This window comes from Carassius auratus, chromosome 31 (genome assembly GCF_003368295.1).
Source record: "Carassius auratus strain Wakin chromosome 31, ASM336829v1, whole genome shotgun sequence".
Classification (NCBI taxonomy): domain Eukaryota; kingdom Metazoa; phylum Chordata; class Actinopteri; order Cypriniformes; family Cyprinidae; genus Carassius; species Carassius auratus.
Genome location: NC_039273.1, coordinates 5,080,244 through 5,107,590, shown reverse-complemented (window position 1 = coordinate 5,107,590; position 27,347 = coordinate 5,080,244). Strand labels below are relative to the sequence as shown.

The window sequence follows — 27,347 nt, the reverse complement described above, 5'->3', positions numbered from 1 at the left end:
TATTGGTGAGTAAGTGATGCAAGGCTAAATTTATCCAAAACTTTTAAAATGCATTGCACCATCCAATTCCCAGTGCCAGATGAGCTTGCCCCCAGTCACAAACTAAAAATAAGTCTAAAACAATCAAAAGTGACCCAAAGGGACAAAGTCAATTCAATAAAAGAGATTATTTTATAGTTTGGGTAGCCGTGTGTCCTGATCAGAGAGACGGACGGCGTCTAGTGTCTGCGGTGCAGGTCATTTCATAATCACTTTGAAATGTCGTGTCATGGGGTCAGACTGTCTGAGACAAAAGCCATTAGAGCTTTTCTTCTAGTGCGAATGCTAAAGGTGACCATTCATTTTTAAAGGGGAATAACCATTAACTTAAATATACCTAAATATATGTGGCCTAGTACAAATGTGGCTTGTGATATTTCTTAGTCTATTTCTTGTCCTCTCTTCATTGTCCTTAATAATAATTGAATGGAAGTGTGTGTGTGTGTGTGTGTGCACGCACATGTATATATCATTATTATTAAAATAGTTATTTTATAAATATATTTTAATACTTAATAATAATAATAATAATAATGAACATTAATATTATTATTGAAAACAACATATTATATATATATATTATAATTCTATAATATTTGAGGGTAGAAAACTGAAAACAAGCTAATTTTGCCTGGTTAACAGAAAAATAGCTACACATTGGAGATACAGATTTTATGGCATTTTTCCTTTAGATGAACATACTTGTCTCCAAAATTAATACATTAAAACTTCATATGCATGATACATCCTCACCATTTTGAGTTAATGCCCTCTTTCTTTCTTTCTATCTTTCTTTCTCTCTCTCTCTGTCAATGTGCTTTGTGGGGACACATGGAGGTAGAAACAGGACTGGTTCATTTGTGAACAGCTGGTATGGGAAGGACACCAGGAGATTAATTAATCTGTAGCAGCCCATCACACTCATACTCTCTCTCTCTCACACACACACACACACACACACACACACACACACACACTATTAAAAGCAGGTCAAAAAAGTCAAAAGGTACAAAGAAAACGTTGTGCAGCAGCATCCTTTAAGAGGCCAAACAACATGGTGCCTGAGATGTGTTTAGACATAAACGCTCAATAAGAACAGAACAAAAAATAAATAAACTGACAGTAAAGCCTATAGTAAAGAAATTCAGTTTACAAAAAAGATGCCATTTCCATTTTAACATAAAAATCATCAACTGACCTAAATTACTGTTAGCTGGACAGTATTTCTTGAAATAAGATCTAAATGAAGTCTATGTGCTGAGACGTTTTGTGTTAAATTTAATGGAGTAGGATAAATGAATTCAGGCCAGGTCAGTAAGTTCATGAAAAGCTTTAAGTGTAAAGCAGCAATGAAGCAGAAAAGGATTTGGATTAGCACTGCCACCATGTGGTACTACACTCCCAATGCACATCCCATAATTCAACGTAAGTAACTTATCAATATGCAACCTCCTAAAATTTCAACCCAACAATGGAAAGTCTGCAAAACAGGACAAAGAAAACAATTTACCAAGGATCATAATAGTAGTGCATTCTATAAAGTATTCTTAAAGGGTTAGTTCACCAAATAATCAAAATTATGTTATTAATAACTCACCCTCATGTTGTTCCAAACCAAGACCTCTGTTCGTCTTCGCAACACACTTTAAGATATTTTAGATTTAGTCCGAGAGCTTTCACTCCCTCCATTGAAACTGTGTGCACGGTATACTGTCCATGTCCAGAAAGTTAAGAAAAACATCATCAAAGTAGTCCATGTGACATAAATTTTTTGAAGAATGGAAAATACATTTTGGTCCAAAAATTCATCATTGTCTTCTCTTCCGGTCTGTTGTGAGATTTCAAAACACTGAAATGTAGTGATATCCGGTTCTCGAAAGAATCATTCGATGTAACCGGATCTTATATATATATATATATATATATATATATATATATATATATAAGATCCGGTTATATATAAATATATAGCAAAAATATAATGTATCTGACCAACATTCCAAAACATCTAACACAATGAAAGAGTTGGCAAAAAATGAACCTAGCATCCTCCATGACTCCCAATTCTTTAGGACAATAAAGCACTTGAATGGGACAGACTCATAATTATGGCTTCAGAAGTGGAGATATGGTCATTTCCGATAACACTTGAAGGCAGAATAAATGCCATTAGTTTTTTTATGTCATAACACCAACCTGTTACCAAAGCCATAGCTTGGCATTTATGAAAAGTAGCAACAACAATTTGCTAAATATCACTTTTTGTATTCCACAGAGGAAAGAAAGCAATACAGGTTTGGAATGTAATGGGGTACAAAATTTATATAAAATGTACAAAGTACTTGGTTATGATACTGTTAAGGTGTCGTTGCATTTACCATTGCATGGTGAAATTTTGTGGACGAAATCCAGTCATTACAACAGGAATGTGTGCAAAAAAAGTTGGTGAAACAGATTTTGCTTGTGTTCAAGTTGGTCACATAAATTTGCCATGTTGACAAGTAGAAAGCTGCTTGGTTTATAAGAGACTTCTGTGAGAGTTGATTCATGAAACGCTACACTAATGAAAACTGAGCTTCTTTCAACCACAAACTTTTGCCTAAAAATGGTGACCACACTTTTACGATAAAGCAGACTCCTGGATACAGTTAATAAAAGGAGAAGAGTGAAGTCGCTGAATGAGCTTTTTAATGAGAGCGTACCTTCAGCGTACCTTCTCCTTCAGGTTACCTGGCAACATGTATCACTGTCTGCTGTGATATACAATGATATCTATTGTCTCTTTCAGCACTTTTGATAGCTGTGGGCATATGTAGACACACAAGCAGACAACCACATGTGAATACACTGCTGTGCGTGTTTCTTTTCTGAGAACCCATGTTATTTACCAAGTGCAGCGTGAACGACAACAGCATGTGTTCTCTACAGAAACCCATCAATTTACATCTGCAGTCTGCTGGGAAGGAGAGCCCAGTACACAAGTTTTCACAGAGCGCTTATAGGAGAAACAGGAACACATCAGGCAGTGAGCGGGCAATGCTGGGAGTCCAGTCAAATAACCTCCATCTGAGCAAGGTTCCAGCATCTCTCTTCCTGCAATGCTATTAACATAACAACAGACAATATTTTCATTTATTAGTATTAGACGAAAAAAATATATTGAATATCTAATGAATAAACAGTGTTCTATTATAAAGTGCATTTTAAATTAATTTCACATTTATTTATATGAAACCAAAAATTGTTATAGTTCTAAATCTATATAAAAAAAGAAAAGTCACACACCAGTGTTGTTTCGTTATTCTTAAACACATATACTGTAGATAACAAGGTGATCATTTAAAAATAAATCAAAATATTGTTGTTGCAAAAATAATTCTGTAATAATACTAGTATTTTATTATAATGTAGCTTAACTTTGATTTTTAAAACGAAAAAGTATTTTGTAAATAAATACATCATTCCACACACTGACAGTGCTTTTTAAACATTATACTATTATTTATTCATTTTAAATTAGCTTCCATTTTTTAGTTTTTCATTTCAGCACAAGTTTTAGTAATTTTTATTAGTTTTAGTTTTTTTCTATTCAGCTTTAGATACTTTACATTTTATGATTTATATTTCAGTTTTAGCTTTAGTTATTTTTGTTCTTCAAACCAAATTTACTTTAGTTAGTGGCAAGGCAACATTGCTAACCTTCTTTTATAGATATTTTCAGCTAATCCAAGTTTTAATTTTCAATATTCTATTCCAGATTTATTTTAATTATAAAAATGTTTTAAATAATGATAACACTGCTCACAGACCTCAGTCTGAAAACACTTCTAGACACCAGAAGGACAACAGTGAGTAAAATCACTAACACCCAGGAAATGACATACTGTAGCAGTTCTCTCAAAACAATACAACACCTGAGCAAAGCAATGCTGAGTTTAGTCCTCTTCTTTAAAGCACCTAGAGTCAGTGAGAGTGTGGATTGTGGATTTCATGTGAAGTTTCTCCACATTTTGGAGTTGCTGCCCATTCATATATTGCCACAGCTTGTGTGCTCTCTGTGCGCTTCGCCTTGTGATCTTAAAAGCCTGCGGCACCATTTCATGTCTTACTGCTCGTGTTGACCGATCTCAGACCAATATCTCTGTGTGTTGTTCTGTCTGACCACCCCCCCCCCCCCCCCACACACACACACACACACCACCACCACCGCGTGTCTGACCTCCAGATGAGCGAGCACTGCCGGCAGACTGAGGCTGCTTGAGACATCACAGTTGAGCAGAGCGAGTGTGACCGACAGGGAAAAAGAGATAAGAATGTGTCACAAAGAATCGGTCTCAAAGTGTGAGAGTGAAATGCTGTGTCCATATGTGTGTGTCTGGGTGAAATCTGCAGTAAATGAGACTCACACAATGACCCTCTTCAACTGAACAGGAACACCATCAACTGTGTGCTTTCTATGCAACCAAATTGAACCTGTCTGCATAAATGCATTTAAAACAGATGGACAGGATTGTTACAGGTTTACTCCCAGAGGAAAATTTTAATATAAACTTTTCAGTTATATTTCATTGAAATATGAAGTTAGTATCAGATGTTTTTCTCAAAATTCTTTACAAGTGGAGACACCTGGTCTGTAAAATGTATGTGAATAGCACAGCACTGATCATTTGGTCTTGGAAGAATTAGATGAGAAATGTTTGGGTTCATACTGAAATCTTTGTCTTTTGTTTGCAGATGTTCCTGCAGGAAAGAACAAAATATGATCTCTGTAGCATTTCAACTGTTTCTACGACAGCAATGAATAAAAAAAAAGACAAAAGAAAATGGAGACTGTGCACAAGTTTCCTGCTTCTATTTTCTCTTAAGAAAAAGAGCAGTGTCTCAAAGTTGTACTAAAGATATTCTGTTTTCTATGTGAACTGACTCTTTCTCATCAACGTCTTCAGGACCAGTTAACAATGGTCTTATTTGTCTTTTTTATTTATCCTAGGGAACATTAGGGACAAAGTTGATCTTTAAAAGAAGAAACCTGAGAACTACTGGCAAATCTGAGAGTTTGTTTTCTCTTAATTTATTTGAAACCAGTAATAAATGAGATCCATCCACTTATGTAATCTCTAATTAAAGGTTCTTGTTCTTCTGTGGTTTCACGCAGAACCATTAACATTCATGGAAACTTTCCATTCCACAAAATGTTCTTTAAAGAAGAAGAAAAAGATTCTGTAATTGTTTAAAATCTACTTTATGGTTCTTTGGAGAAACAAGATCGTTCTTCTCTGGTATTGATGTAAAAAAAAAACTCTTGGAACCTGCAGGGTTTGTTTAAAAGAGATAAAACAAAAAAAGCATTATAGGTATGAGGGAGACAGAGAGAAAGCAAGCACTAAAGGACCATGAAGCAAGCATTTTGTCATGATTGTGCTGGCACTTCCACTCCTAGCTCCTGGGCTGCAATGTCATGTCACCAAATGGCAAAAATAACACCAGTGTTGCTGAGCCAGAACGCAGGGTTATCAGCATTTCTCCTGTCCGTCAAACAACATTTTCTGTAAAATATGGACTTAATATGATCTTACATATGCACATACAGTACCTGTACAATATCAAAGTAACTTTTGAAAAATACATTGTTTTTATTAACACTTTCAACATCTTGTTCCAATGCTGACTTGTGTTCTAATTCAATGACACATGGGTAATGTTTCCATTCATCTTACCAAACATGCTTCAAATGGGGCGAGCATGGCACATGGCTAGACATCTGTCTGCTTTTGCCAGTTTGCACCGAGACCACAATGACACAGTGAACAAATGTATTTCACACACTTTTTCATATTTTAGCCAGAAACTGTGAACTACTACTAGTCATGCTGTTAAAAACTGATAAAAAAAATCGGTTCACATGTCTGAAAAGTGTCAAAAGAATTAAAAAGTTAAGCTATAAGCATTAAGTTGTAGTATAAAGGCATATCTTCAAGCTGGCACAGAGCACAAGAGGACAGCACTGCCATTTGTCAGTAGTTAACTCATCAGAGTGGAAATGTAACCCTGTGTCCTTCTGGACCATTAACCATTTTAAGCAGCTTGGATTGTGTTTTTCAAGGAATAAGGCATGGGAAGCATATGCTTTGTTGGGATTTTCCCATGCTTAAAGGGATACTGATTGGTAGACTGTTACAGTCAATCAAGGAAATCCATGGTTATATTGGTTCAGGAAAACAAAAAATAATCATTAAATTATATTTTAGCAAGAACTATCTGTTTTATAGTCATGCTGTTTGTGATCAGTCTACTCTGTCATATTTCAGCACTTTCCAGGCGACAAAAAACATCATTGGCAAGAATAAGTGGCATTGCAACTTAGACTGTTGGCAAACAGAAAATGATTTTAAATTGCATTTTTGGGAGCTGAGCAGCATATGAAATGATCAGTGTAAACAAACAGCGTATATGTCTGATTGAAATGATTATGCCTGATTGTACACATACTGATTAATGCGACACCCTGGAGCTCTGAAAAAAATGGAGTGTGAGTCTGAATGTGTACTGTATATATGTGTGTGTAAAATAGCATTCCACAACAAAACATTTGCACCCAACTGCTACAAAAACAAGCAACTACTCTATCTATCACCTTCCTACACACGCATCTCTGTTTGACTTTCTTTTCTACTGCGAAACACTCAGCAGAATGTTTTCTTTACAGTTAGAACGGAAGGTGACCAGGGTTGTTAAGCTGCAAAAATGAAAAAAAGACATAACTAAAACATAAAACCATCCATATATGATTCAAGTGCTATATTACAGTCTGCTGAATCATTTGAAACTGAAATTGACCAGATTTACAGTACCAGAGCAGGATGTGCTCTCACATAATAACACATGTAATTATGCAAATGGCTTTGCAGACTTGTAACACAAACCCCCATACTTAATTATACTTACAAACAAACACATATGTAATAAGGCCTCTATCTTACCTCTGAGATTTCCTTAACATCATAACCAGTGTTATAATCACACATTACTCTGCTAAATGAAAAAAAAATGTATACAATGTAAACAATATGAATATAATCCCATGTTCAAAAAGACAAATGACACAGGACACATAGACTGTATGATTTCACAGTAAACACAAGCAAACCAAGCTCACCCTTAAATTTGTGAATTTATTAGGCTTTAACCAAACTGTGTTAATGTGACCATATTTAGCACCACACCGGAGTAGCAAACATATTCTGCTGCTGTGTGAATGTACAATTAAAAAAATAATTTTATTTATTTATTTAAAATAAAATAATAACAAAATAATAATAAATGCAGCTGTTGCTGCCGGAACTTTACTGTAAAAAAATAGGGTAGAAACATTGCAGGTTATGGTTTTATCTTTAATTAACAGTAAATCATATATTTCACTAACTTATATAATGTTAATATACCAACCTTCTGAAATACTAAAATCCGTACACACTAATATTTAGAAGGTGCACAGTGTCATACAAAAACAAAACAGCACCAAGGAAAAAACTATGTAATTATATTAATTTAACAACATAAGATGTAAAAAAAAAAAAAGCTATTATTTTAATGAAAAAACATAAAATGTGAAGATTCACGTAGGAATTCTGGGAATGTCAATTTAATTGTAAATTATAAAACGAAATAATCTTTTTTTAACAGTGTACAGTATTATAATGTAAAAAAACTTTAAATAGTCCTGTTAGATTTACTGCAGTTTGTTTTTTAATGTAAGGAAACTTACCACTAACCAATAAACAAACAACGTTTTTATAGTATGATTTAGACAGTAATCGTTTCTCATGGGGACAAGTTATTTCCAACATTTACAGGATTTAGATGATTTTATTTGCGTCTGAATCCAGAATCTGAGTTTTTCTCCCACCATCTGCATAGAAATCCCCAGCCAAATTACCTATTGTTTTTTGACAAACACCATTGCCATCCAAATTCACATATTTAAGTTAATAAGAAGAAATCGATTCAAAATGCACTTTTAAATCTTTTTTTGACCACTGTCAAACACTGTACAGTAACAGTAAACTGTTGCACTTTTCTGTAATTTGCATGCATGTTTATTACTGAAATGCTGGAAAGTATACAAGAACAATATTTCAAAACTGCTCCACCATAGTGAGTTGGAGCTTCCGTAAGTTCACATGTGATACAATTATAGACTGAATAGGGCTTTTTACCATTAAAATTACGATTATATTAACAGTGTAGCCTCAGATAATTGTGTGAGGTGGGGGGGATTCTTTTGATTCGGGGCACAGACATGAACATAAGTGCTGCTGGCAGATGTCAAACAGATTCTGCATCTATGTGATGGGGGAACTGTCACATGTAAGCTAGAAAACAGGTTTAACCATAAAATTCAATTCTAATTCATATTCACTACATTTCTGTAACTGCAATGAATAACAGCCAAACTTTCGCTACTATAATTTGTGAAAAGGTCATAATACTAAGCAATGTTCAGTGCTTTTAAAACAGCTTTAATAGCAAACCTTCTTATTTTGACAAACGGCTTCCACGTCTGTGATTTTCCACAGCAGGATGAATACTTCCTGCACGTCACTGTTACAAGATTTATCTTCCTGTGTGGCAATAACACTCAATTACAGTGTGAAAAAAAAGGATATGTAGCAGTATCTAAAGAGCTAGACCTATATATCACCGGTCTGACACAGAGCTCAGAAACTGCAGTTTCCAGTCTACTGCTGGTTTATTTATGAAGCCTAAAGGGAGGGACATCTCAAGCAAAGAGAGCATGATAGGGCTGGCTAGGACAGCATGATAAGAAGAAGAGAGAATCCAGACAAATTGAATATTCCTTCTGTGAAGATGTTTTGTCTAAAGCCTGAGTCACCAGAAGATGAGAGCCAGCTGTGATTAAAAGGCAAACCTTGCCTTAATTGGTGCATCTGTCAAAAAATAAAGGTCATATTTCACCAGAAATGATATTCTGCATAAAGAAAACAAAGCCTTTTCTTTTGGTTTGTGGCATTGTGAAATTCTCATTGTTACGGAAAAATACCTTTTCATATTGAATCATTATATAAAATGATATTATACAATTACACACCATTTGAATTGTAAAGTGAATTTGTAAATATTTCAAAATGACTATGCATCGAAATATTTTCTTTTCATTATAGTATTATTGACAATGAGCTTTTATATATATAAATGAGCTTTTATATATATAAATCAAACAAATGTATAATTTTGAGGTGAAATAAGATGTGGACACACGTGAGAAGCTCTCTTTCTTACTATAAATGTATGACATCTGACATTTTTCATGTTACCAACCATTTTGATAGTTTTTGCTCTGCCGTTCTGCTCTACATCCTGAAAGTCCTCAGGGATTGTCCGAGCAGCAGGAGTAAATCAGTTTCACTCTCGGTCTGGCCAAGTGCTCAGGCAATTTCTCAGATCAGGAAAACAACTAAACTGCTGCCTCATTTCTAACATCCACAGGTCAACAGTTCAATGGGTTTACTTACATGGTCAGCAGCATATTCGTTTTACAAAACCAAAGGAACCTCTGTGAGTGAGGAAATAATACTTTTAACATGGAACACAAAAGCAAATATTTAGCAGAACATCCAACCTGACTTTTTCTATTAATTAAAAGGGTGTTTCTTCTATAGGAACACAAGTCAGTTATAGACAAAACAATGTGGGACTAAGATGAATTGGGTCTAAATATTATCCAAATGACTCTGGAACTGTACACCAAGCTCTCTAAAACCATACAACAGCTTTGCATGAGGAAAAGTTCATAACTGAAGTCATCATGTCATTATCATTTGGAGCTTGTCATTATCATTGGTCATGGTCAACATCCATTTTCACAGTATGAAAGCAACGCTAACGAAAAAACTAATTAAATGCTAATACATTTTGACTTTTATTTACAGACACAGTATTACCCTCATTCTTGCTACAACTCAATTATGTCCTTTACACAACATATCAGACAATGTTAAAACTCATTCTCAGACCCACAGGGATTAATTAGAACATGATGGGGCTTAGCCCAAAAGCACACCAGGCTGTTCGTCTGAGCATAGGGGAATAATATCTCCAGGCTCCATCAGTAAAATGGAAAGCAATGTGAACAGACCTCATGAATATCAATTATGCATTAAGCAGAACTGTGGTAAATTATTAGGGTTGTCTATTGTGGAGGCAATAGGAGCATACAGACTCTTGCATACTCATAACGGTTCACAGGAGTCGACCAAACTTGGATATTTGCTTGAAGAACAAATCAATGATGAAACTGATTCATACATGCACCGATGGTTAATTCTAATAATGGTTACCGCGGTAACTCCATTAGACAGCAATCTGCATATCCGCTTGTTTAATTACCAAAGACCATTAGTAGGACACCATTATCATTCCCATGGGTTGAAAAAGAACTTTGTGACGTGAAATTGCATAATGAACCACATTCCATGTCGAGAAATGTGCTTTATTACAATTAATGACTTCCCCTCTGCTTCTGTTAAAACATCATCGTGAACAACAGGTTTGAACTGCTAATTGGTTGTCTTTATAAATACATAAACTGAATTTGCTGCATTTTTTCCCCTGAATCATCACAAGGCAATTAAGATAATGATGACTGTAATCTGTTTTCTGTGGAAGGGCTGCTGTCTCTATTAATAGGTGCAGTTGTATGAGCACTGTTCACATGTCTAATTAGTGTCTAATGGAAGATTGCTTATGATCCGTGTGTTTCTGTGGGAGGTGGATGAACATCAGGGAAGATAATTAAATTCAGAAGTACACATATATCTAGAGGTGCAACAGACCACAAAACTCAATATTTAGATCATATTGTGTTTTTGGAGCCACTTATAGATCACTGGCGGTGAGACCAATGTAAATTTGCTCTCCATTTATTACTTCTAAAACATTATTGATGAAACATTAAACATTCACAAGTTAGCAGTTAGTTATTAAATAACAACAAATACACAAATTAGAAATAAAAGAAGGCCTAATTATGTAATTATGTAAAGTAACATAACATTTTAGTGTTCAATGTGTAAATTAAATAAAGATTAATCTTTGTTAAAGGTTGTTGTATGATTAACATTAATGATTTAAACAGCAGCAGGTATTTATAGGCTGCTGGCACTTTAAGACTAAATTCATAGCTCTAATATAATGATACATGTCTGTTTTCTATCTATTTACATATGAAAACCAAATTGAGTTCTCTTGCGCCTCTTCCTGGGTTTGAATGGTTTAAAATCATTTGAATGTTTAAACTGGCAAGAATTAGAAACACATGCATCATTCAATGATGGTTACACGTTGCAACTAATCCGCAAATCACATGTGCCGAACCGTGGGGCCTGGTCCATTTGGACCAAGGATCAACTATGATCTGTTGTACCCAAACATATCTATTCAAAATTGTTCAAACGTTTGGGGTCTGTAAGATTTTTTTAAATGTTTTTGAAATAAGTCTCTTAAGCTCACCAAGGTTGCATATTTGCTGTAAACACAGTAAAATCACAAATATTGTGAAATATTATTGCAATTTAAAATAATTGTTTACTATTTTAATATGTTTAAAAATGTATTCCTGTGGTGGGAAAGCTGAATTTTCAGCATCATTACTCCAGTCTTCAGTCTCACATGATCCTTCAGAATCATTCTAATATGCTGATTTGCCGCTCAAGGATAATTTTTTTCTTATTATCCATGTCGAAAGATAATAGTGCTGTACGTACATTTTCATAACTGTGTCTGTATTTGACTACTCAATTCTCACTACTGTACACGAGACAGACTGCAGTAAGACACTGCTGGCTGTCCAGAGCCTCCATTAAACTGATCAATGATTCAATCATGCCATTTCCTGGAGGTAGGTGTGTGTGTGTGTGTGTGTGTCTGTGTCTGTGTGTGTGTCTTCCTGTAATGAAAGACCTGCACAGACAGTGTTTCAGAGAGAGCAGAAAAGTTCAGAAAGCACATAAGACTTGTGGTCTCGTCCAGTTTCTTTTAGTGAACTTTTGAGTCAATAACTCTGGTCCTCAAATTGAACTTTGTCTCCAAAGACTGCATGCATTCACTAGACATATTAGGTAACAAACTGCTCCTGGTTCAGCCTAATGTTTTAGATAGTCAGCTTGACCACACTGTAATTTCTAACAAGTTCAGTTTACTTTAAAAAAAAGTTTGGAAACCGATTGCTTTATTTTTGTATATTTTTATTGTTATAAAATTTTTAGTTATCTTGCTATTTTTGGACCAAAATTTATTTTCGATGCTTCAACAAATTCTAGCTGACCCTCTGATGTCACATGGACTAGATTTAAAACAAGAAAAGAGCAACTTTAGAGAAACAAGAAAAGAAAAGTAGGCTAATGTTGTGTTTAAATGTGTTGCAGCTTGTTTCAGCAACTTCTTATAAAAACCTAGCAGTCAAATGCATGAGTAATACGTTGTTTATATTTGAATTTAAATATGTCTATAAAAGATTGTTACTGTACTGTACTGTGATGAAAGAGTATCACAATGCTAAAAAACCTTTTTGATTTGTATTATTTATTTTTTTACATGATTTTATTTTAAAATAATGGACAAATGTTGTTTTTTAAACCGACGCGGATCAGTAGCGGACTGCAAACTTGTCCTGTGTGATAGCACAAGGAGTCCGTGCTGCTTCTGCACCACATACGTAACGCACACGGACTGCAGACGCACTGCAGACGGATTATATGTGAAACAGGTGTTAATTACATAATTTTGCTATCTGGGTGAACTAACCCTTTAAGCAAAACATGGTAAGGTAAAAGTGTTTGAATAAACTTTGGTCCCAATTTTTTTTAATCAATTTTACTGGTAGTCCACTGTATGAAGAATTTTTTGGTATAATATGCCACAGTTTAATTTATTTTGCTATCTGATGTCTGAATAATTTTTGGTTTGACTGTGGATTAATTCTTGTTAAAAACTACAAAGTAATTCAGTCAAGAGTCATGAGTGATTTGCGTTCTTTCATTTTCTTGGATTAACATTAAGGAATTTTGCTGCTTCATTGCATTGTGTTTTAGGGTTACCGGAAGTGTCTATGCTTCATACAAACATGTCATACTGTTCAAAACCATTTGGCATGATGATGGTACTTAAAGAGGACTTGTGCCATTCACCTAGTAACCACCCAGCAATGTGTTAAAACAGACTCAGAACACCTTACCAACTGCATAGCAATATCCTGCTAACCACTCACAACACCCTTCATGGATGCAGCGACCTCACAAGCACCAGTCACATTTTCGCCAAATCTAGTTGAAATTCAAAAATACAAATTTCAGACCCCGTGTGGGAGTAGGGACCACATATTCACCCCTTCCAAGAGACTGTTAGAGATCTCTTTGAGATTGTGTAACCTGTCCTCACAAAAACACCTGAGGTTTACACCTGCATTCTTCTTTTACCAGAGCATCTTTTTCATCCTCTCGCCCTCCTCTGAAACCTTTCTTCCCATCATCCACACATCCATTCGGGTCTGAAGCACTCTGTCAGGGAAGGTAGACATGATAAAATAATCTAATCTTTTCTGTTCGTTTACCCCTGTCCTTTCATCATCTATCATTCCGTCAGACGATGAGAAGAGGATCTGTCAGTTACTAGTCTTTCAAATGGAGGCTGTGCACTGTGGGGGTGGAAGCGGAGGACAGGCGGCCGGCCTTCCTTATATCAACTAGATCAGAATTAATGATCTAATCAGAACTAACTCAGTGGAACAGGACTGTGCACACAGGCATTAACGGCTAAATCTTGTTGTAGTCTACATCACTCTGTCAAATGTCACTGTGTATTTGGGATTAGGAATCATGTACAAACAATAAAATGACATGTAGAATCCTTTTTAGGGGATTAAAGGAACAGCTCATACAAAAAAAAAATATATATTTTATTGTCATACAGACACATAAGATAATATTTTCAAATGCAAAATGATTAATCTAAATAAAACCTAAAGTACAATATGTGAAACTGGGAACACAATAAGGATCGATCAAAACACAACATGCTAACCATCTTCCAAAACCGCAAAAATAAAAGCTAATTTTACAGTTGCACAGTAAAAAAAAAATAATAATAATAATAAGTTTTTCTTAAATGATTTTATTTTCAGTAAAATATTACAATAGCAATATTTCTTATATTTAATATTTGTATTTTTAATAGCATTTATTATTATTATTATCATCATCATCATCACCATCATCATATTGATGCATGATGACAAAATATTTGACCAAATTGTGCAGCTTAACAAACATGCAACGCAAACCTGGAGATTTAAACATTTTTAATTGTAAATACAATTTTTATCAGAAAAAAAGCATGATTACATTTAGGGGTGTGCCGGTTTCAGAATTGGTGATGACGGTTATGACGTGAGTCAAATGTGACGGTTCACAACATAACCGTCCGGGGGGGGGGGGGTGTGATAGCGTGTTTCATTTTGTTTCATATTGTCTCGCCACCATGCTAGTGGATCTGCCGTAGTGTCAGTTGGTTGATCTTGGAGATAGCGGGTTAACTCCGTTTCAGCGCGCGCTCTGATCGGTAAAGGGGCAGAGATTTCAGACCTCCGTTTATTAAGGAGATATGTCACAAAACTCATCATCCGCGCCAAAGTTTTTTGAGCAAATTTCAAAGCCGCACCCGCCCGCCATCCGCTGATTGTTTTGCGGTCTATGCTTTGCTGATGCGAGCCGCAAAAAAAAAAAAAAAAGCCATTGTCTGTTCTGGAAAGGATGCAGCAAAAATATTTAATGCTAGAGTATGAGGCATAGGCCTACGCTGAGTTTCATTTACGATGAGATGCGCTCTAGTTCACAGTGCAGTGCAAGTGAACGCGGCGCGCTGGTGCTTCCATGTCACGGTTATCATTGTCTGCTATATTTGCTTTTTATTTATTAAAATACATACAATTGGTTGATGAAACATCTATTAAAATTAAAATAAAATTTGTTCAAAACGAAATTCGTTTTTAAGAAAGGTTTTCTACAAAGCAAAATTTAATGAAGTGGTAAATATCATGTCTGACGATTTACAAAACTTCATTAAGTGGTAAAAACCATGTCTCCCGATATATTGCGCATCTGATGATCCTATCTAAAAAATGAAAATAATTTTTGATAAAAAATGTTTGTAAAAAATATTTTAGTGACACGGTTTTGGCGGTTATAAAGTTCTAATGACGGTGTTCAACTATAACCGCCGGTCTCACGGTTATATACTAACCGTCACACCCCTAATTACATTTTGTTCCCAAATTGTGCAGTCCTAGTATTTTCTTTCTCTGTTCTTCACATAAAAATATAATTAATTATTCTTAATTTTGAAGCTTGAAAGCCATGGTCTCCATTCATTTTCATTGAATGGAAAAGAGTATGCGAGCAGCACTGACATTCTGCAGAGAGAGAGAGAGAAAAAAACTCCTGTTGTGCTACATGGGAGAAATCAAACATGTTTTATAATAAACGAACGTGCATGGATGACAAATTGTCATTTGTTGGGTGAACAATCCTTTAAGAATTGATACTATGCATTTTGTAGCAGGGACTGGGGCTTTTGTCAGGATAGAAGGATAAATGCATAGGGAAAAATGACTACAATTCTTAAGGAAATTCTGCTGCCCTCTGCCAGAAAGTTGTCAATCGGAAGAAGGTTTTCCTTCCAACATGACAATGACCCAGAGCACACAGCAAAACTGAGCACACTGTGGTTGAAAAAGAAAAATATGAACATACTTGCATGGCCTAGTCAGAGCCCAGTTTTAAACCCAATTGAAAATCTATGGACTTGACTTGAAGACAGCAGTCCACAAATGGTCACCATCACATTTACCTGAACTTGAGCAGTTCTGCAGAGAAGAGTGAGCAAATATTGCAAAGTTAGTAGAGATAAATCCCAACAGACTAAAGACAGTAATTAAAGCAAAAAGTGGTTCATTAAAATACTGACACAAGGGGGAGATCCTTTTTCCAACTCAGTGATTCTCTTTTATTATTATTTTTTTGACATGTTGGTGTTATATCTTTCACTTTCACATGTTAAAAGTTGCACTGAGTAAATACAGCTGAATAAAACAAAAATTGTTTCATTTCTGTCTTCATTTCAGGCTGCAAAGCAATAAAATGTGATTATTTTAAAGGGGGTGATTATTTTCTTTACCCACTGTAGTAGAAGTTATTTTTGGATCTCTCCCGTAACAACAAAAAAGAATAATGCAAAAAAAAAAAAAAAAAGAGATGTGACTCAGAAAATCTGAGCTGCATTAAAACAAGAACCTTCAGCTGAAGTGTTCCAGGAGGCATCTGATGGAGTGCTATTTGCTAATCTAATACCTCTTGAAAGCTCAGACTACTCCTGCAATCAAATGCATATTGAATCAGAGTGATTTAGAAATTCCATCAAAGGCTATTTTATTAACATAACAGTCTTTCATAGAAATGTTTAGATGTAGTGGATATATAAGCACACTATAGGAGATTAAGCTGCAACAGTGACTTTTTCAGCATGTTTGTTACAAAATTTGACTTGAAACAAAGGCAATATCAGCTGTATGCATAATTAAAAGTACCCAAACTACTAAATGAGTCAATGTCACTGACCTGCAATGAAATTAAAAAATTTGCCCCTTTAAACATCTCTTGTGCCTTCCAAAAAGCCATCTAGACCTGTTTAAATTTGCTTATTTTGTCCTTTCAGCAAGAACACTTAGTGTAGAAATGCTGTGCACAGTGACTCACAGTCTGGGAGATATTGTCAACCTGCCAGTATTGAATAGGATTTCTTTCTGTCTTTTAAGAACTGAAAGGAACCCAAAGGAATCCAAAATGGTTCTTCAATGACATTACTGTGAAACTTTTGGAACCTTAATTTGTAATATAAGGAAATGTGAAAGGAAACACATGGGAATTAGGCTAAACACACACAAGGTCTTCAACTATTTCCTTTACAGTTATTATGTTAAAATATTGGCTTGTGATGCTTATTTTCAGGAAACTGAAGAATGTATTCATGTATTAACACTTTTATGCAAAATTAAAGAAAATCAAGGAATTCATAGCTGCTCGGCATTGTTTGGGAAAAACAAATTACAGAACAAGGCCGACCAGGAACATCTTTCAGACTACTGCTCTCACAAAATCACTCTTTCAGTGCCAGGTGCTCCTTCAAACTAGCGCTTTCAATTCTATAACTAAAAACGTGATTTGCAGAAGACTCCGTAGAGGTTAAAAGGTTTTTTTTTTTGTTTTACAAATGTTCACTAGAGAGCATGAATAAATGAAGCATTATGTTTTTCCAATGCAAATTGCTTCAAACTGTCTGCATGCTTCAGTTTCTAGAGAATTCAATCAAAGAACAAGAAAATAAATAAATAAATAAAATCATACACCAAATGATTCTGGTACCCCATTTGCATGTATTTTCTTTGGCTGTGGACCAACGGACAGTGAAATAAGAACAGCCAAACCCACACACACACACACACACACACACACATTCAAGCACTACAGTGTGCAGTTTAACTATAAAAATGACTGGTGAAAAGTCACAGCCAACAAGTGGCATCAATTTGGGGCAGCACTGTAGGTTTGTTCAAATAATGAGAGATGAGAATGGGAAGAAAGGGACGCAGAAAAAAACCTGCTCTGCAACAATTATTATTACAGTATACAATTCCATTTCTTGCTTCTAGTTGCCCTGTGATGACCGGTGCTGATCCTAGACTCCTGGAGGCCATAAGCAATACTTTGTCAGTGGTGCCTGTCTGTGAGTTCATTAAAAAAAAAAAAAATTCCCCCAACATTTCATCCTGTTCTTTCAGAGCAGTTTCAGGGTCAACAAACATTGAGTTTAAATAAGTATACAGTACGATGCAGTAACTGAATGCACAGATCTAATATAACTGACCTGCATTCGATTACTTTTCAAACCATTTGTTCATACGCTTTTAACTCTTTTCTTTTTTGTATCAAACAAGGCCTGCAGTCACATAATATGCACATAATAATAAAATAATAAATTTATTATTTTTTACGGTTGAAATTCTACTTAATTTTGCAACGTTCTCTCTCTACAAGATCTAATGCGAATGCAAAACACCCCATATGAAAGCATCTGTTGTCTTCAAAATATTTCGTCCACAGACACAGGTGATGCTGACATTCTGCACATGTTGCGAGTCAAGAAAAAAAAGACAGAAGCAGCAGCACACAGGGCGGGGATCAGAATAGTCTCAGCCTCAGACGTCACACCCACGGACCATTGGATGAACGTTTAATGCATACGGCACACAGAATTTGAAACACTTGAAGGCATCATCAGATTGGTTGAATTCTACAAGATTTCTGGGACACATGCATTTTGCATTGTTTAAAGTTTTGCCTGGAAGCAAATATGCCGTGACGCCGAACCCCCTTATGTTAGAAGAAAGCCGTTGTGTTTACAACTGTGATAATGAGCGCTTATCGGGATCAACTAAACACAGTTTTACAAACAGTCTGTTATTGTGCGGACATTAGGATCAGAATACTTGTAAGCAATATTATTGTACCCTTATCTTTATAACAGCTTCATTGATGATTCAGATGCTTAAGTCTTTAGCCAAAGTCAATATGCAATGGCATTTGCAACCTATTTTATTTCAGAAAAAGCAAGATGAGGAACAGAAAGGTGTACAAATTACACAGTGAGAGTGAGAAATGGAGACAAAGAAGAACAAAAACTGAGATACAGTTTTCTAAATAGTAAGCAACACATAAGTGTGACATGGGTCTTTGGCCCGACCCCTGGTCTCCTTCTTTGAGCGGCTCTGTACTTTAAGCCCAGCACCCTCAAATATCTGCAGGGGCCCGGTGTGTCCCCCAGAGGACCACTGTTTAAATCTTTCACAATGAGAAATCATTACTCATATTGTGCTTGGGGTGTCCCCACTGACCCCAGCACTATGACTAATAGACTGTTTTACTGAGTCTGTCTCTTCTCCCCTAGAGGAGTGGCAGTGTAGAACAAGAGAGAGAGAGAGAGAGAGAGGTAAGAAATAACCCTAAAAGATTAGTCCCAGTGACAATTATGTATTCAATGCCCTCCTTCTGAAGTGTCTCTCTCTCACACACACACACACACACACACACACACATAGACCACGGAATTCCACCAGCATGAATTTTTAAAGCAGTGATCAAAGTAAACATGTTATATTTAGGGCTGTGCAAAAAATCAAATGCGATTTTCATGTACATCTCATCAGTAAAGACGCTCCTGTAATTAGAAGTATATCTCCAACACGTGTGTTCAGATCAGGGTTGCCAGGTTTTCACAAAAAATCCTGCCCAGTTGCTTCTCAAAACTAGCCCAATCCCGCTTCCAGAAGGTTCCCCGATAAAACATTGCTTCCCGGGGTTAAAATATACGTTTTTTAGCAGGGTTGCCTTGGTAAAATTTGCGTTTTAAGGGCTAAATATCATGTTATTTGTATTGGGGTCGCTGTGACCCGCGGACATGAAAAACAACCACCACAGACTTGGCAATACTGGTTGGCATTTACTACACTGTGCCGTAATTCAATGACAATCTACACAAAATCGATGTAAAAATCGCAGGCGATTCTTTGTCGATTATGAAAGCGATTTTGTGTTAGTTGTCAGTAGACTACGGCTCTGTGTAGTAACTGCCGCTCCACCTGAACCAGTGTTGCCAAGTCTGCGGTTGTTTTTCATGTCCGCGGTTTGAAGCAATCCCAATACCAATAACGTGATATTTAGCCCCTAAAATGCTAATCTTACCAAGGAAATCCTTCCCAAAAATTTATATTTTAACCCCAGAAAGCAATTTTTATCGGGGAACCTCCTGGAAATGAAATTGGGCTAGTTTTGGACTAGTTTTAAAAAGCAACTGGGCAGGATTTGTTGTGAAAACCTGGCAACCCTGATCTGAACGCACATGCTGGAGATATACTTCTAATTACAGGAGCGTCTTTACTGATGAGATGCGCATGAAAATTGCATTCGATTTTTTGCACAGCCCTAGTTATATTCATATTTATATTAACATTCATATTTATGTATATGTAACCATTTATATTCACATTTATGTTCTTAATAATAAAATGTTTGATTCAAAAACCATTAAATAATTGTTAATTTTCTTTTTAATTTATAATTCTTAAAAATATGTTCTTGTTTTTAATTGGGACATATTTAAATAACTTAAACACCTACAAATATCTACACTGATTCAACTCTCGCCAGATAGATAGATGGGAATCTCACACAAGCACATTATCTTTAATGGACACTGACAAGAAACCATTTCCTTTGCTTGTTACCTTGAGTTACAAAGGTGTTATCCCGCTCTCTGTCTACACGAGTGATACGAACTGTTTTTATAACCTCTGCTTTATCCAATTTATCATACACTGGCTCAAGCTTCAAACTCATTTGATTTAAAACCAAAGGCACTGGGAATCCCTAAGCTCTAAAATAAAGAATGAATTCAAAGCAATCCCTGCTGAAAAGGCAGGCCACGTTTCTTAAAATCAGTAGAAAATGTCTGACACAACTGCCCCAGCTAAAAGCAATTGTTCTATTACTGACTGCTTGAAAGTACACTATACACTGTACTTTATACAAACATGGTTTTTGTAAATAATCTTTTTTATCATCAGATTATTATTCACGATTCAAATTTGAAAACCCCTTTGAACCTGCGTTTGACATTGGTGGTTCTTTAAAGAAAAACGTCCACAAACTAAAAGAAATTCATATAATATAAAACAATCATAATGCAAATTTTTTATTGTTGTATTCTCAAAATTTTGCCCGAAATAAACAGTAAACAATTATTGGTCTCAAAATTCATTGCAAGTTTGCAACGGTAAAGGTCAATAGCAGACAATATCTCCTTAATGTTTGAATGTTCAACGTTCACGTTGTCACTGAAATATTTGCATTCTGAATTACACTAAGACTTCTTTTTTGCATTTATTGGCATATAATGAATTGTGATTGGTCTTGTCATTCATCAAGCTTACCATCTATAATTGTCCTTATACTGGACAGAAAATAGGACATGCTGAGGGTCATAACAACATTAAAGGAGTATTACACAGCATTTAAAATTTGACTAAAAGCTTTAACACTATGGTTTTTTTCTGCCTTGTAAAGCACAGTTATTTGCTTCCGGAAAAGCAAAGCTATTCGGTTGTTAAGTGATGACGTAAGAAGTGCTGTTTACGGGTCCAAGCCTCAACCCGCTTCACTTGCGAATACTACCTCAGCTCAGCAGCCGTTTAGGAGCACTGTTTATTTCATATTAATCATTTAAGCTAAATGCTTTCAAACTTACAGTGTACACTACAGTCTCCGTGCTCACACCATCCCAAGCACAAATAATTTTTATATTTATTCATTTATATTTTCATTGCCTGGCTATCTGGGACATCGGTATGTAGTTAAAGATTGGGATTATAACTTTTTCGCTAGTATTATATAACATTGTGAGTGTATATTAGCACCTTTTGTTGTTTTCTTGTGGTATCTTATAGAGCATTTGGACACGGAAGCGGTGCTACGTGACGACAGACTTAATAAGTGTATAGCTGCTATTGATGTTTCTGTAATAATTTTTTTTCTTTTCACAAGGTCCAACAACAAAGATGGTGCTAGAAGAAGTACAGCAGGCGGGATTTTGCAACAACACATAATTGTCAGAACGTCTCAGTCCTAAAAGTGGTTCTGATTACAAAAGCAGTTGTACCTTAGACCTGCAGGAAGCATTCACTCTCCCTCTTCCAGTCACACTCTCCACAGTGTACACTCTCCATCCTTGGCCTTGATTGCCCTTGCTGAAAATACTTGCTGCCTGAAGCCCTCAACACAAAAACATGTCCTTGTCCCAAACTGTTAACATTTTTTGTAAAGTATATGTAATTCAGCACACCTCAACATTAGATGTTCTAACATACAGTATTTCAACCTCTTTGGTATATGAAATCCATCTTGGAAATTGTGATGATTTTGGCTCACATTTAAAACTCAAACTCAAAACACCTGCAAAGGTTTCCTGAGCCTTCAAAATGGTCTCTCAGTTTGGTTCACTAGGCTACACAATCATGGGGAAGACTGCTGATCTGACAGTTGTCCAGAAGACAATCGTTGATACCCTTCACAAGTATGGTAAAGCCGGGCATACACTGTTCGATTTCGGCTAGGTACCAACTCACACTGTACGAGTAGATCGCATGCGATGTAAAACCAAAGCTCACGATTTTTGTTTGCTCACTGTACGGTCCGATCGTTGAGTTGTGATTTGACTGCTCACACTATACGTGGGGAATCAACACGTAGGACCCTCTTAGAACTCAGATGTTTGTGACTGTTTCAGAATAAACATGCTTTCCCGGGATAAACGCACTGCTTTGGTGATATGCGGAATTCTGTGTGCGGACACGTCCAAAAAAAAAAAAAGGCTTCGGCATATCTGGACGCGCAGGCGGCTCGGAAGACATGGTCAATATGGTTTATCCATTTTGCAACGCGAACTGGAGGTAAGCAGGCGTTTTCTTACCCCTTTTATTTGTATTTTTCTTTGCCATAACTCCACAAGTTTTCCCTCCATCACTTCAGTCCACACTACACGCCATGTCGCCATGGTTTCGTTTATGTTTTCACGCATGTGCATTGAGGAAAACGCAGAAAATCGCTTCGTAGCCCTGCTTCAATAGTCACGAGAAGCGACCAAAATTTCGGACTTGTCAGAAATCCATCCGACCAACCATTTGCCAGTCGTGAGAGGTTAATCACCTCACATTTCCCCTTGTACACTGCACGAACACTGCATGACGCACGAAAATGCTGAAAATCACCCCGACCCGAAAAAGAGTTGCACGAGTCAGAATTCAGCTCAAAATTGGATGAAAATCGCACGGTGTATGCCGGGCTTAAGCCACAAACATTCATTGCCAAAGAAGCTGGCTGTTCACAGAGTGCTGTATCCAAGCATGTTAATAGAAAGTTGAGTGGAAGGAAAAAGTGTGGAAGGAAAAAGATGTCTTATGAGGACTGTCAAGCAAAATCAACTCAAGAATTTGAGTGATCTACACAAGGAATGGACTGAGGCTGGGGTTAAGGCATCAAGAGCCACCACACAGACGTGTCAAGGAATTTGCAAACTTACCAGACCTGAACCCCATGGAGAATCTATGAGGTACTGTCAAGAGGAAAATGAAAAACAAGAGACCAAAAAATGCAGATGAGCTGAAGGTCACTGTCAAAGAAACCTGGGCTTCCATACCACGCTGAAGTGAGGCAAGTATTGAGTACATGTACAGTAAATGAACATACTTTCCAGAATGCCAACAATTCACTAAAACATTTTTTTTTTCTTTGGTCTTAAGAAATATTCTAATTTGTTGTTATTGTTGAGAATTGGCGGGGTTTTGTTAAATGTGAGCTAAAATCGTCAAAATTAAAAGAACCAAAGTCTTAAACTACTTCAGCCTGTGTGCACTGAGTTTATTTAATACACAGTTTGAGTTGAATTACTGAAATAAATGCACTTTTCCACAACATTCTAATTTATTGAAATGCACCTGTATGTGCAGCTTTAGATGCGAACAGTCTCTATTGACTGCTTCATCCTCATCTTAAATGAACCAGTTATAATCATAGACCATCATGATGCAACTCACAAAATTGTTGTAATTACAAAACCTTAATTTAGGCTGCATTCACACAATAAGAAAGTTTTCAAGTCAGGTTTTCTGCTCAAATCCAAATTTAATTACATTTATAAAGTGATCCATATCAGACTCTTTTTTCATGATCTTCTAAAAATCATCAACATGTGCAGTAATATCCTTGAATATAGATTTTGTTATTATAGAAAATTAGAAGAACCTTTCTAGTCTATATATTGTGATTTAACATTTTAACTACAATGTCACAAGTTTAACATTGGTATTTAATAAATAATTAAATCAAACTAATTTGTGCAATTTCTGTGTACTTCCTCAGTACTTAATGCAAACAATATCAAATTAGACTATGTAAAATTAGATTATGTAATAATGACATCCACACACACACACACAAAAATCTGATTTATGAACAGAAAATTCACTCGCAGGCTGTTTTTTTTTTAGGAGACAGCATTCAGGTTACTCTGTTTCCCTTCTACATTAAAAATACACACATTATCTCTTCCTCATAGATTCTGCCCAGTTAGCGTTCAGCTCTTCCATCTTTGCTTTCTCATCCATTTATTTCTCGTCTATAGCCGGGCTACAACTTACAACAGCGCTGATCTTTCAGCCTTGGCCAGCAGCTAGACTGAACAGTCAATACTCCTCCACTCGCTCTGACTAATCTAATAGTGTTATTTTTCTGTAATGGAAATCGCGGCGGGGTCATTAGACTTGTGAGATGGGGAAAAAGCCAACAATCAGGAAATAGCTGCAGGAACTCTTGCCCTCCATGGCATCTCAACAGCTGTCCATCTCTTTAAACAGACGGACCACAGAATAATGCTAGCCACAGGCGGGGAAAGCAAAGAGGGTGAAGGGTGTTAAAGAAAGAGAGCGGGGAGAGAAACAGGAGGGAGAGGGAAGGATGAATAAAGGATGAAAGAGTGGGAGAGAGAGATGGAGAAGGTGAGAGAGTGAGGGAGAGGGAGAGGAATGGGGGAGGCAGATAAGAGACGCTGAGGGGACAGAAGGGAGGGTGGAACACGGGTGATAACAGGGTGGAAGAACCAGGGCATTGGACAAACACCATTTGTACGTCCCACTAGGCTCCACTAAGATTCAGACACTTTTTATAGTTAAACATTCTAAAATATAAAAGGCAGTTAGTGGAAAAACTAGTGATAGTGATTAGAAAAGCTCACTCACATCCTTTTACATTGGATTTGTGTGAACTGAAATCAAGCCTGTTAACAGCTGTGACTTATAGTAGTACAGCTGCATGTAGCAATACAATAATGTTGAATATGCCCGAAAACACAATGAATATTGGACCACAACAACATTTTTAAAGAAGTTCACCCAAATATTACCCAGATCTCGCTCTCATTCCAATCCCCATTTTTTTTTTGCTTCCATTAACCACAAAGCAAAGCTGCAAGCTACTCTTATTTAGAACAAAGAAGGTAAAAGGGACAGGTTATCAAGCTCCAAAAAAGCGCCAAAAAATAGTCTGCATTCCACTAGACTCCAAGGCTTCTGTCATCACATATCAAAAATGTTGGTTATGTCTGAAAATCTTCTTTTTTTATGCCCCAGTTCGATACAAAACAGAATAAGTTAACAGAAATGTGAAAATAATTTATGCTTGCCATTACTGAGGTCAAATCACATACTATGGTATATTTGAAGTACTTTTATAGCTTTTGCACACTTTTTGGAACTTGACAACACAAATCACTTTTATTCTATGGAAAAGAGCAGAAAAGAACATCTCATTTTGGCCCAAGGAAGAAAGACAGGGTTGAAATATTACAATACTATTCCATAGACACACTGGGAAAGCATCACTGTTTGAACCCTTATAATAAAGCAGAGGTGGATTTGACTGAATCAAAAAGCAGGCTCAAAACAGCAAGCTTGTTAAGTTATTTTCTGAGCGCGTCTCTCAAAATTCCTCTCATCTCTGTCCGCAAAAAAAGCAGCATGGTTCATTTTTAATGGCAAGCTACTCTAATATACTCTTCACACACCTGGAACAATGAAGCTTAGCTGCAACATCGACGACAACAACCAACGGACACCCCCGTCCGAGTTAAATAATGAAAGACAAAAATTAAGATCGGAAAAGGAAAATTGGGGGAAGCGTTTTAATCTAGCCATTAATTTGCTATCAAGCGTATTTCAATACAGGACTAAATGGACAGCTTGATAGTTCATTCACATATATCCTAATATAAAGTCGTCTGCTCTAATGTGGCATTTAAGATAAAAACAAACTTTCGCATCATTGCAGAAAATACGTACAAAGCATCATAAAGTAGTGTGGCTCACCAGTAGCTTCGCGGAATCTCACTCAGATGATGCTGGGACAGGTGTAGTCTTCGAAGCAAGGTTGGCGTTTCTAACGGTTGTTGGGCGTAATAGTGGTAAAATAGCTAAATTAAGAGGTTAAAGAAAAACGTCCGGCTGCCTAGGTTATTTAGTTAGCTAATCGTAGCGCAAATAAACAAAATATTTGCTGAGCTCTGTCCCCTCAGAGATGATGCCAGTGAGGAGTGAGTGCGGCGGGTTTCCTCTTTCAAAGAAACAAGCTACAGAAAGCCCGCGTCACGTGACCATCACTCCTCACTGTCTCACAGCACGCGGACTACACTCGAACACATTTTACTATCTGCTGAGATTTTATATATTCTCTATGGTTTATAGTGTGTAGTTTTATTTTATTATCATTTATTTATTTATTACAATTTACTTTTTTTTGTAAATGCACATTTAAGTTATTTTATTCATTGCGAGACTACATAGATTATTTCAGCTTTTAAAAAAAAATACTTGTCACACTGCATTATTATTTTAGTGAACCGCAAAAAAATAAAAAAAGCCAGTCGCAAAGCAAAAAATAAATAAATACACCTTCCTTACATATTATACTTTTTTTCTACTTCTTGTTTAAAACAACACATTGTTTGTGTGGATGACCAGTATAATGAAAATAAAAAACATGAAAAGATTTGTATGCTTTGTACCTGAATCCCTTCAAGTGAATTTACACAAACCTATAGAAACAACTAGTATCACAATGTAAATGTTTTCAAACGCAAGAACCATTAGTTCAATTTCGTAGTCACTTACACATTATTTAACCGATGAGGAAACCACTCACTCTGGTATATAATTATGTTCTCACCAACTACTCGTGGTGCATCGAGCAACAGCTAAGTGGCTGTTAACTACCACACACAGAAACCCATTATTAATGGCATTGCCTTTGTCATTTCTGCCATAGCCCTCAGTCGTTGCATGTATGACACATTCTGAGGATTTTTTTTTTTTTTTTACATAGAATTTGGAGACCCTGTATTAGAAAGAATTTCCTGCTGACTATCTCTTTGACTTTTAAATACATGCAAAAGAGCCTCCAGCAATGAAATCTCTGCTCATGTTGTGGTACCAATTAGTGAGCTTCAGCGCCAGCCTAATTGAAGCATAATTGGGTTGTTCGTTTCAGGGTAAATTTAAAACCAACACAAGAGAAAAATAA

General features: G+C 36.2%; 1 protein-coding gene across 2 annotated transcripts in view; it reads right to left on the bottom strand.

Annotated features, from left to right (window-relative positions):
- LOC113050298 (rap1 GTPase-activating protein 1) overlaps window positions 1-26,405 on the bottom strand; it is a 64,481-nt gene extending 38,076 nt beyond the window's left edge. For both annotated transcript variants that reach the window (XM_026213124.1, XM_026213125.1), the window contains exon 1: window positions 26,138-26,405. The gene's annotated coding sequence lies outside the window, so the exon portion shown is untranslated. The remainder of the gene's footprint in view (window positions 1-26,137) is intronic.
- Window positions 26,406-27,347: the final 942 nt, after the last annotated feature.